Here is a 12230-nt window from a genome sequence, read left to right on the forward strand (position 1 = left end):
TCTGGGCAGTGCCCGGCTTGGGCACCAGCAGGGGCAGCGCCAGTTGGCAGAAGGCCAGCTTGGTTGCAATGGACTGTCTCATGAAGTCATCAGCACAGTGGAAAATTGCCATCTGGAGGTCCATGGGGTGCACGTGGCTGTCCCTGGGTGCAGGTCGAGGGGCTGCTTCCTTCAAACGATGGAGAAAGTTTTCAAAGGAGTCTGAGGGTTCGTGCTTTTGCTCTGTGGTTTCTGGCACGAGGGCAAGTCCTGGGTTGCTCCCATCCCTGCAAGTCAGGTATCTCACCCGATAGTCCACGGTTAAGAGCTTCTGCAGGAAGTGAAATGGCAGTTCCTGCTCCTTGCTGGGCTGGCTGTCGTGCAGAGATGTCTTACAGATGCTGTGGAAATGTCCTGTGCCCATTTTTCTTGGATAGTGACTTTCTAGTCCAAGGCGCTTGAGCAACTGGAAAAACTCTTGGTTTGCAGTGGCTTCATTGGCTTTGGATTCACTGGCACCTGACTCGAATTTGGAGGGACTGGAAGGCTCAGGTGTTTGGAAAGTGTCTTCCATGTCTTTGAGTATGTTCTGCATCCTCACATCATCCCCTGTTTCCTCCAAGCTCCCACCAATGAAGGAATTCAAGTCACGTTCCAGCATCTCCCAGTCTGGGCACTCCCTGTGCTTCTGGAGCAGATTCTTTGTCCCTGTGGACCACAAACCTTCCATGTGACCTTCCATGAAAAGCAACCGCTCCCTCTTCTGCTCTGGGGACAGCTCTTTGCTTTGGGGTGTCACGGTCAGAGCCGTCAGCAGAAGGGAGGCCTCAGCTCTGGCAGCATCTTGCTCCTTCAGAGTCACGTACTGCTCGTGTGCCGCTGCCATTGCCTGGGCCAGGTACTGAATTTCTGCATGGCCAAGGAGGTGATGAAAAGTGCTGCTTCCCACCTGGTACCCTGTGCTGGTCGCAATTAAGAGCACCAAGAGTTCCATGTCCTTCTGAGCCCTTTCCTGGAGAGACCGCAGGAAGGAATGAATTGCGAGGCCTGTGGTCAGGGTGGCTTCTCTCTTTGCTTCCTGGACGGCAGAAGCAGAGGTTCCTGGTGCGTAGGTGACAGCATGGATGTGCTCCATCATTTGCTGCAGTGTCTGCAGGAGCTCTTCAAGTTCAGAGACATTGGGAGTTTTGGGAAGCCTGTGGTCAGTCTGGAAGATCCATTGCATAATGAAGGAAGACTCAGGGAAGTCCTTGACAGAATAGATATGAGGATCCAGGAGGCTCCTCAAGATTGCCTTGATAGAGGTGGAGTCTTCTGGAGGTGACTCCTGGCAACTCCTCACGGTGTTCACCAGGAAGTCCTGCAGGGCTTTGTCCGACAGGCACATGTTGATCCAGACTCTGGGGTCCTTGGTTTTTGCACTCAGATCCTGTTTCAGATCCATCAGTGTGAGCAGTTTCCTTTCATCCACCGCCCCCTGCCAGGCCTTCACAATCTCCATGAACTCTCTGGCCTCTTCCACTGCACTGGCCAGTTCCTCTCCAAAAGCGGTGCCGGCGCTCTGATTTGTCAGTGCTTTGTACGCAGCCCTGAGGGCGCGGCTCATTCCATAGACGGACTGAAAATCCCTGCTGTGATTGCACAGGATGACATCCCACAACGGGATCAGCTGGAAGCCGCGGTCGATAACGTACCACGTTGAGTTATTGGACACGAGCCCCGTTTTCCACTGAGGGAGAGAATCAGTCTCCGATGGGCCCCCTGTGGTGAACACCTGACACCGAATCTCTGTGTGGGAGCTCTCTCCAGCTCTGCCCTGGACAGAAGCCTGTGAGCTGGACCGGGAAACATCTGTGGCCCCTCCTGCACTGGCCCCGAAGCCACTGAAACTGGCCCCGACAAAGATGTTCAGGACTTCAGATGTTTGTCGTTTCACCTCTTCCCTCTGCTCGGCTCTGAATCCTCCTGTCGACGCCTTCCACCAGAATATCCCCCCAAAGTGGAGGGGACCCTGACTGACGTGGGACCCAAACCTTCTGAAGAAGCTCTCCAGCAGGTTGAGCTGGTCTTCTTCCCGAGTGAGGCTCAAAAGCTGCTCCATGTGTTGTAGCTCCCGCAGGGCCGGATCCGAGAGGAGAAGCTGGTTCCTTTGGAAGTAGCAGGAGGCCAGAGGGATGTACTGGTACTTGGTGGTGCAAAAGTAACTCTGCTCAGAGTGGGACTGGTGGGTGCCCTGTGCCTGTGAGGAGCTGCTGTGATCTGCACCAGCTTCCAATGTAACTCCCCTGAACCCGGCTTTGGCAGAAATGCTGATGCTGAAGCCCAGCTGCTCCATGGACCTGGTGAAAGTGGATTCTGCTGCACTGGAGGAGAACTCCTTGCTCTCAAGCAGCGACCCTTGCTCTGGACCGGCGAGCTGGAATCCCTCAGGAACCCTGAGGAGCTGCTCTCGCTTTGCCAGCACATCTTCAGCCCTGCTGGTTCTGTAGATGCCCTGCAGGGCCAGTCCCCCTGACGCCCGCCTCAGCACCTCCGTGTCGGGGATGTTCATTCCTAGAAGGAAGAATCTTGGCTGAACCTGTCATGCATGACTGCCTGGAAACCACTGAAGCAGTGTATTCCCCTCACCCCGACCTTAAAAGAAGAGCAACCCCTGGATGCAGAAGATTGGTTTACCGATGGCAGCAGTTTCATAAGACAAGGTGTGAGGATGGCTGGGTGTGCTGTGACTACCACTACTGAGGTAATCAAATCAAATCCTTTGCCCGCAGGAGCCTTAGCCCAGAAAGCAGAACTGATAGCTCTCGTTCAAGCTTTAGAATTGGCAGAAGGAAAACAAAATTAACACCTGGACTGACTCTAAATATGCCTTTGGCATAGTTCATGCTCATGGAGCAATTTGGAAAGAAAGTATTTTTAACTCTTCAAGGAAAAGTTGTGAAATTTGCTGAAGAACTGTTACGATTACTAGAAGCTGTACAAGTCCCCTCTCAGGTGGCAATTATGCACTGCTGAGGACACCTGAAAGGCAACACTGTCCCGAAAATAGGAAACAGAAAAACTGAATTAGCTTCTGCAAGAAGTAAAGAACTACCAGTAGCAGCTTTAGTGCCAGAAGGACTAGACACAGATCAACAGGTAGAATATCAAGAAACAGATTATAAGTGGATACATGAAAATGGAAGTAAGCTGTTAGACAATGGGTGGGGTTAACTAAAAACAGGTCAGTTAATATTATTAGAAAAATTAGTGTGGCAATTTTTAAAAGTAGAACATGATAAAACTTACTGGGGCTTGGTCTCACTCCGTCAGCATTTAAGAACCAGAGTGGCAGGACCAAATTTATTTACCACAATAAAGCAAGTCACATCCCAGTGTGAACTTTGTCTGAAGGATAATCCAAATACTGGAACAAAAATACACCAAGGGGCAATAAGCAAAGGGCATTTCCCAGGTGAAATTTGGCAAATTGATTTCTCTGAGCTCCCAGGAAAAGGGGGAAGTTCTGTTATCTCTTGGTTTTCACTGACACATTTTCTGGATGGCCTGAAGCTTTCCCATGTAGAACAAATGAATCAAGAGAAGTGGTTAAAGTCTTGTTGAATGAGATTATACCATGGTTTGGAATGCCTAAGAGCATCTCTTCAGATAGAAGTTCACATTTTTGTGCACTTCTTATTGTACAAGCAATAAGTAAAGCACTAAAAATCAATTGGCAACTGCATATGCCCTACAGACCCCAAGCAAGTGGGCAAGTAGAGAAGATGAACCATTTCATTAAACAGCAAATAGCTCAAATCTGTCAAGAAACAAATTTGTATTGGCACCAAGCTTTACCTATGGCTTTAATTCGAATCAGGGTCAAACCACAGTCTTAAGAAAAGCTATGTCCATTTGAAATTCTGTATGGCAGACCTTATGGAATGAACAATATTAACAGTGAAGCTTTGGATCAGATAGACAATCAATATGTGTATGATTCTGTTATGGCTATAGGAAAACAACTGCAGAAAAATGCTACTGTGGTGTTGGAACACCAGCCCAAGCAACCTAATGGTAAATTACATCCATTTAGTCCTGGTGATTGGGTATATGTTAAGAATTTTCCAGGAGACTCTCTGCCAGAAAAGTGGGATGGCCCTTTCCAGGTATTGCTGACCATGTTCACAGCAGTCTGGATAAAAGAATGACCCACCTGGATTCACTACCCCCAAGTCAAGAGAGCCCCTGAGAAACCATGGACCCCAGAACCCACAGGACCAACCACTCCCAAGTTCACCTGACTCTGACTACTGGGATCTTATTGAGTGTGGTGACTATAACCTGGGCTGGATCATTAGAGTAGCCGTGGTCTCAACCCTGTATTGGGCATTCCGGTTCTATGGGAAAAGATCTTTCAAGAAATTACAAATGGAATTAATTTTGTGGTTGTAATTTTACTAAAATAATAGGCTGTGATTTTAACTCTACAATTCCAATAACTACTGAGCAATTAATTGAAAATGATTATTTGTTGTATCACGATGTACCTAAATTACAAATAGGAACAGATGTAAGTCTTTTCCAGAAGATGCTTGAACACTCAGATATAGAAAAGATGGTGCAAGAGGTAAATAAAAGCACCCAATGTATGCCTTGGCAAGTGAAACATGATACTGAAAGTATAAAGAACATACTGACAAAGGTAGAGCAAGTAGGAGAACATCATTGGTGGGACATCTTTACAGGGTATTCCCCCACGGCAACACAGGTGTTTCACTATCTGATACATCCAGTATTGGTCCTAGTAGTTACTGTAATTCTGCTATCCCTCTTAAATGTTTGGCTGTGGTACAGATTGAGTACCATAGTCAAAAGGATGCAGATAATGTGGGCAATGATAAAAATCTACCAAAACTCTTTGTCCTTGAAACTTGAGGAAAGAGTTTGCAAGTCATAAGAAAAGGGGGGAACTGAAACAGGAGCCAGGCCTAAAAGAGTTAACTAAGATATCTTGGCCTGCTAAGAAACCCCAATACCTGTTTTGTTAGAAGAAAATTTTAGGAGCACTGGTTAATCTTGTGTTCTGTTCTGCTCACTGGACCAAAGGTCTTATTATAGAAAGAATAGGAGTAGTACACACACAGTAATAAAGTAGGCAAACTAGACCTCTGAATAAGATCTAGAAGGCCCAGAGCCAGGATTTTGCAAGCTTGAAGAATTCAGGTTACCTAATTGAAGAGGTCAAATTGAGGAAGACGTCCATGGCGACCACCAGAGGGATGAAGGCTTGAGGAGAAGACCCCCACAGTAGAAGACTGGGCATGTCTGGAAAGACTCCGCCCAGAGACCAACCTGCTTATTAATATGTATGTTAAATGATGTAACTATGTATCTAAAGTGTATAAAATGGCTTGCTTTTGCACTTATAGTCCAGCGTGAGCTGGCTTGATCCCAGTGTTGAATAAACAAATACCTTGCTGCTTAAAGATACAAAAGTCTCTGGGCAGTTCTTCATACTGGATTTTTCGGATTCAAACCCCTGAAGGACAAGGCACTCACTGGTCACAGCCAGCACGGGGTCCTGAGGGGAATGTGCTGTTCTTCAAACTGAATATCCTTTTACTCCACAATAACCCACGTAGCTGATCAAGGGAAACCAGTTGATGGAACCTTTCTGGATTTCAGTAAAGCTTTCCATCTCTCCCAGGATCCTTGTGGGTCCCTTCCCACTCCGGCCCTTCTGTGATTCCCTGATTCTCACCCTAACGGAGCTGGTGCTCTCCCTGGACTCCTGCCTTTACCCCTCTGGGGTTTTCTACACCGTCCCACAAACCTGGCAAGTGTCTCTGTCTCAATTCAGCTGGATCCTGGAGAGGTTGATTCCATGCACAAAGCCTTCCCCTGCCTTCAGCTTCCATCCCAGCAGGGACACCAGACCCTCCCCAAGCCAGGGCTGGCTCCCAGGGGTTGGCACTGGGCTCCTGGAGCCTTGCAGAGCCTTGAGTGTCAGCTTTCCCTCTCAGGCCAGTGCAGACTGAGGCAACCTGTGCCCTGGCCGTGGGCTCTGAGTCACCTCACCCACCTGAGAGCAGATGCTCCTCTTGGTCCCAGCCTTGAGTGCCCAGAGGACACGGGCAGCCAAGGTGCCCAGCTCAGGGGACACAGCACCGTCACAGCCCAGGCCTGGGGGACACGGCGGCGGGTGGAGAAGATGGGAACCCCCTGGAGAATTCCGGAGGAAGAGCAGCGGGAAGGAAAGGCCCCAGATCCTAAAGGAGAAGAGCTGAGAGTCAGGAGATGGCAACCCAGCAACGTGGAGGATTGATTGCAGGGAGCAGTGGAGGCCAACCCTTCTCCTGCAGTGGGGATTACCCCGTCAGCAAAGAGTCCCCAGGGCCTTTGTGGGGTGGGGAGCAGAGCAGGCTTTCACCTGGGCCCTAAATCCGTGTTCCCCTGCAAAAGGAACCTGGACATGCTGGAGAGGTGGGACAGTGACAACCCCTGAAGGTCAACAACGCCAAGGGCAGGTGTTGCCCCTCTGTCGGGGCAATGCCAGGCACAAAGACAGGCTGGGAGTGGACTGGATGGAGAGCAGCCCTGGGGAGAAGGACCTGGGGGGCTGCTGGGTGAGAGGCTGGGACACAACCCGGCCCAGAAAGCCCCCGTGGCCTGGGCTGATCCCAAAGGGAGGGTGGGCAGCAGGGCAGGGGGGATCTGCCCCTCTGCCCCCTCGGCTGAGACCCCCCTGCAGAGCTGCCTCCAGCCCTGGGCAACAGCAGCACAAGGACGTGGAGCTGCTGGAGAGAGTCCAGAGGAGGCCGTGGAGATGCTGCCAGGGCTGGAGCCCCTCTGCTCTGGAGCCAGGCTGGGAGAGCTGGGGGGGCTCCCCTGGGGAAGGGAAGGATCCAGGGAGACCTTGGAGCCCCTTCCAGAGCCTAAAGGGGCTCCAGGAGAGCCTCCAGCAGCTCCTGCACTCCCATCATTGAGATGGGCAGAGGAGGGGAAAAGCAGAGGGAAGAAAAAGGCTGGGGCAAGATCAGGGGAGTTGAGGAAGCAGAGGAAAACTGGGTGTGCTGGCAGAGCAAAGGAGGGACTTCAGCCCCTGATTCCCCTCGGGGGAAGATGTGCAGCCGCTCCCTGGGCAGCAGAGCCTTGGGGTGTGGGGTGGCTGCTCGGGAAGGCACCTGCTGGATATTGTCCCCTCAGGCTGTAGCACACAGGTAACACAGAAATGCCAAAAATAAGGTTTTGCCATTGTTTCTGCCTGTCAAAACTTCCTGTCAAAAAAAATTCTGTCATCTTTCTGCCAGAAGTTTCTCATCAGAGCTTCCTGCTGGAGTTTTCCTGTCAAAAGATCCTGCTATTGTCTGTGGCTGTTGTATCTGTTCAAATATCTGAATAGGGCTACGTGCCAAGAAGTCACCTACAACCTCCTTTGAACACTACAAGAGTTGAGGAAAAATTTGGGAAAATCAGGGAGAGAGCCAAGGGAGAGAGAGAACCAGTTCCCCCAGCTGAGAGTCTCTCCCCAGCTCCCCCTCACTTTTCTTCTGCCACCGTCTGCTGCCTGCTTGTCACCGGAGACTGGAACCCTGCCGGCCTGGAGAGGACTGACACCCACCGTGCCACATGCGTGAGTTAGATCTTATCCTCCTACCCTGACCACATTTCTGAGGGCCAAAAGGTGCAGCTGGACCAGGACTCTGCCCAGCCTGGGACACAGCTCTGTGTGACACAGCCTGGGACACAGCTCCGTGTGAGCAGCGAAACCGCTCTTCCTGGCTGCATTGCAGAGAACTAAAGCTGCCAAGCCACACACATATCCACCCCACACACCCCCTCCAACCCCCACCACCACACCACACCACACCCCCCCCCGCAGCTAAAGAGATAACATCCAAAAGCGGCAGAGACAGAGAAAAAAAAAGGCAGAAAACTGCTTCCCCGCCCCAAAAACCAGCTCCGCAGAAAGGTAGTTTTTGGTGGTATCTTTTCTCTGCTTTGAGAAGTAATCTTAGCATTTTCCAACTTTTCCTAATTTTTCCTCTCCCTCTTTGCATCTCTTAGCAATTAATCAAATCAGTTTTGCTATCAACAGATAACCTGTGTGAGTTTTAATTTTGCTCAAGGGAATATTCGAATCTGAAGTTCTTTCTGCAACATTTAAGCAGGTTGTCCCCTCAGGCCACTTGTGCCAGCTCTGTCCCCTCCCAACTTCCCTCCCTTCCCCAGGGAAATGGGCTCTGGAAGCGCCTGTGCCTTTGAGGGGCTGCAGCAGGGACCAGAGCGCTGCGGGCGGTGAAGTTTCCAGTGGAAGGGAGGGGAATCCCGGGAGGAAAAGGACCAAGTGTCCCCCCCGGGCTGGGGCCGGAGCAGGAGGGGCCAGGAGTGCCCCTCATGCCCCCGGCGCTGCCCTGCTCCCTGAGGAGCGGCGCGGGGCACAGGCAGCACCCCCGGCCCCAGGAGGGCCCCAGCACCCCCGGTCCTGCCTTCGGGGAGCGCAGCCCCCGGACCCCGCCTGGGGCTGGGGGTGCCCGGGCCGGGCAGGATCGGCCCCGCCTGCGGCCGGGCACGGGCTGCAAAGGGAAGGGGCTCCTTCCCTGCCATCTCCCCAGCCATGAGAACCCCCCGGGATGGGAAGCAGAAGACAAACAAGCCCCCGCTCCGTGCTGATCCCGGCTCCCAGCCCCGCAGCTCAGCCCCAAGGTCCTACCGTCTCCCTCCGGAGCTCCCGAGGTGAGAGAAGCCCAGCGCAGCCCCTCTGCTGACCCAGCCTCGGCTCTCCTGTAGGTACTGTTTTCCCTTTTATAGGGGCCGTGGGGCGGCGGCCGCTGATTTCCTGTAAATCAGATGTTTTTTCTGCAGCAAAGTGGGGAAAGCGAAACTGCTGCCTGGTTTGGGATGAAAAGTTGTTCAGTGGAAGGTGGACTCGATGATCTGGGAGGTCTCTTCCAACCTTAATGATCCTGTGATTCCATGAAAGGCAGCAGGAGCTGGGCAGTACCTGGGGCTCCTGACTGGAAACCACCTGATCTGTGCCTCTTACCCCTGATCATCGAATCCCTGAACTGGGCAACCTGTGCCAGGACCTCCCCACTCTCCCGGCCTTCCCAATCTCCCATCCATCCCTGCCCTCTGGCAGTGGGAAGCCATTCCCTGTGTCCTGTCCCTCCAGGCCTTGTCCCCAGTCCCTCTCCAGCTCTCCTGGAGCCCCTTTAGGCTCTGCAAGGGGCTCCAAGGTCTCCCTGGATCCTTCCCTTCCCCAGGGGAGCCCCCCCAGCTCTCCCAGCCTGGCTCCAGAGCAGAGGGGCTCCAGCCCTGGCAGCATCTCTGGGGCCTCCTCTGGACTCTCTGCAGCAGCTCCACGTCCTTGTGCTGCTGTTGCCCAGGGCTGGAGGCAGCTCTGCAGGGGGGTCTCAGCTGAGGGGGCAGAGGGGCAGATCCCCTCTCTCACTGCCCACCATCCCTGTGGGATCAGCCCAGGCCACGGGGGGTTCTGGGGCCAGAGCACCCGGCCGGAGCACGTCCAGCCTCTCCCTCTCCAGCACCCCCAGGTCCTTCTCCCCAGGGCTGCTCTCCATCCATTGCACTCCCAGGGGTGTTTGTGTCTGGCATTGCCCCAGTCCAGAAGGAGCACACGGGATTGCAGCTTCAGTGAAGCTGCTGAAGGTCTAATCCCAGCAATAGAGCCCGAGAGCGCTGAACTGCCCCAGGGCCTGAGCTTGAGAGGGGACTGGTAGAGTGCTGAGGGGCTGGAGCTGAGGGGCTGGACTGAGGGCTGGCTGTGGATGGAGCTGTGAGGGGACGGTTGTGAGGGCGGGCTGTGTGTGTGAGGGGCGAGGGGACGGTTGTGAGGGTGGGCTGTGTCTCATCTGTGAGAGGATGGTTCTCGGGGCACACTGATGGCTCCGATCCCCTCAGGGGGACCCTTGGGCAGGGTGGTACAGGGATACTGTGGAAATTGGTTTAAGCTGCTTGAAGTCTCAGGTGAGACAGAATCAGAGTTCTGGAGCTTGGGCAGTAGTTTTGTGTTGCTGCCTTTTAACTGTCCTCTGTACTTCCGGTTTCTTTGGTTACTCTGGTTCCTAAAACTGTGGCTGATGCTGGCACAGGTTGCCCAGAGAAGCTGTGGCTGCCCCTGGATCCCTGGAAGTGTCCAAGGCCAGGCTGGACAGGGCTTGGAGAAACCTGGGCTAGTGGGAGGTGTCCCTGCCCATGGCAGGGGGTGGGACTGGATTCATTTAAGGTCCCTTCCCACCCAAACCACTGTGGGATTCAGTGACAATACACGAGCCAGTGCAAGAAAAGAGGTTTTGTTACAATCCCTAGAGAAAGGAATCAAGGTGAACTTCTCCATTCAAGGAAGCCACAAGCCCAGGCCCATCAGGAGATAATTCCAGGTGAAGGAGGCACTGCAGGGAAGGAGGGGGAACATGACCTCCAAGTTTTGACAAGGCCTGCGTGAGAGGCACAAATAAATCCTTTTCCTCCAAAGCACATTTCTCTCTGTCTCTCTGTCTCTCCCTCATCTCTCCTTTCCACAGAGAGGAAATTCCCAATTAAGAGGAAAAAGTCCTCTTTGACATCCAGCTTTGTGCCAGGTGTGGAGCAGGAGGAGTCAGGTCACTGACCCAAGCCCTGATAACGTGGCCATTTTCAGAACCAGCCACAGGAAGCGTTTCCTGAACTTCCAGAGTGTCCCCATTTCTCCTCCAAACCTGCCCAACACCCCAACACTTGGTGTTAATTCCCAGAGAGGGACTTTTCTGATGGAATTCGCCACCCACCTCACCTACTCCTTCCCCTGTGATAAACTAAATCTCGAGTTTCTATAAGTTTTTGAATAAGAGTTTATTATATGGAAAAAGCAAGCAGCCAGCTGGGTGACAGAAATGGGGACCAGTTTCCCAAATCTGCACCCCTTCTACAAGGTACATTTAGTATTTATCTTTGCTACTTCATGCATATTAATTATATCATATACATATACATTCTACAGGTTTTTGCTAAGTATTTAACATCTGGGGTTTCTTACAGCTAAAGCTAAAGGGTTATCTCTACAACTGATCATAATTCATGCATTCCTGGACAAACAGGCACCTAAAGATTTAAAGTTCTACTATATTTTATTCTTAGGATAGTAAGGAGGTTTTAGGCCTCTTGACCTTGTAAGGGTCTGTTTTATTTCTTTATGGAGGTGTAATTAAGTTTTACGATCCGTTTGTTTTATTTTGATGTAATCACCCATTTGTTTCACGGATCACAATTATTTATTTATCACACCTCCACACGCCTGTGGTTGCCCCCTTGGGACCTGTGTGCCCACAGGGATCTGGGATGGGGGAGCAGCTTCCTGCTCCAGCACTGCACATCCAGGAGGGGCTCCCGGTTTTGCAGATGTCCCAAACCACCAGCTGGGAGCAGCAACCTCCTGCTTTGGGTGGGGTAGAGGGATGTGGGCAGCAATGGGCTGGGAAGAGCAGGAGTTGTGTCCTTGACCTGCGTGGAGAGGGAAGAGCCCAGAGGGCTCCTGCTGTGGGACAGGACGAGGAATGCAGAAGGATGGACATGACCTGGCTGTGTGTGATGGCAACTGGAAATCACCATGTGCTGGGCTGATCCCACAGGGATGGTGGGCAGCAGGGCAGGGGGGATCTGCCCCTCTGCCCCCTCAACTGAGACCCCCCTGCAGAGCTGCCTCCAGCCCTGGGCAACAGCAGCACAAGGACGTGGAGCTGCTGGAGAGAGTCCAGAGGAGGCCCTGGAGAGACGGGAGATTGGGAAGAAATCTTCCCCAGATTGATGGGGGTTCAGGGCTGTCCAGGGGGTTTATGGGGGACAAAGAGTGGTGGGGGTTTATGGGGGGTCCTGGGGGGTTTATGAGGGTCTGAGAGGATTACAGAGTGATGGGATTTATGGGGGTTTGTGGAGGTCCGGGGCGGTCAAAGAGTGAAGAGGGTTTATGGAGGTTTATGGGGTTAAGGGGGTAAGGGGGGGTCAAGGAGTGATGAGGGTGTTAGGGGTGCTCAGGGTGTGGGTGGATCACAGAGTGATGGGGGTTTATGAGAGATCTGGGGGGGTTTATGGGCATCCGGGGGGTGTTGGGGGTCAAAGAGTCACAGGGATTTAGGGGGGGTTTAGGGATGTGTGGGAGGGGTGTCAAAGAGTGATGGGGGTTTATGGGGGTCTGGGAGGGTTTATGGGGGTCTGGGGGATTTAGGGGTTCAAAGAGCGATGGGGGCTCCCCCAAGGCTGTGGGGACCCCATGG

At 52.6% G+C, this 12230-nt stretch overlaps 1 protein-coding gene across 1 annotated transcript in view; it reads right to left on the minus strand.

The window, feature by feature from the left end:
* LOC127463850 (interferon-induced very large GTPase 1-like) overlaps positions 1–9126 on the minus strand; it is a 32214-nt gene extending 23088 nt beyond the window's left edge. The window contains exons 1-2 of the mRNA XM_051773764.1: positions 8675–9126; positions 6044–6230 (exon numbers count right to left, since the gene is read on the minus strand). The gene's annotated coding sequence lies outside the window, so the exon portion shown is untranslated. The remainder of the gene's footprint in view (positions 1–6043; positions 6231–8674) is intronic.
* Positions 9127–12230: the final 3104 nt, after the last annotated feature.

This window comes from Manacus candei, unplaced genomic scaffold (genome assembly GCF_025592945.1).
Source record: "Manacus candei isolate 608988 ecotype Guabito, Panama unplaced genomic scaffold, ASM2559294v1 h1tg000177l, whole genome shotgun sequence".
In the NCBI taxonomy this organism is placed as follows: Eukaryota; Metazoa; Chordata; class Aves; order Passeriformes; family Pipridae; genus Manacus; species Manacus candei.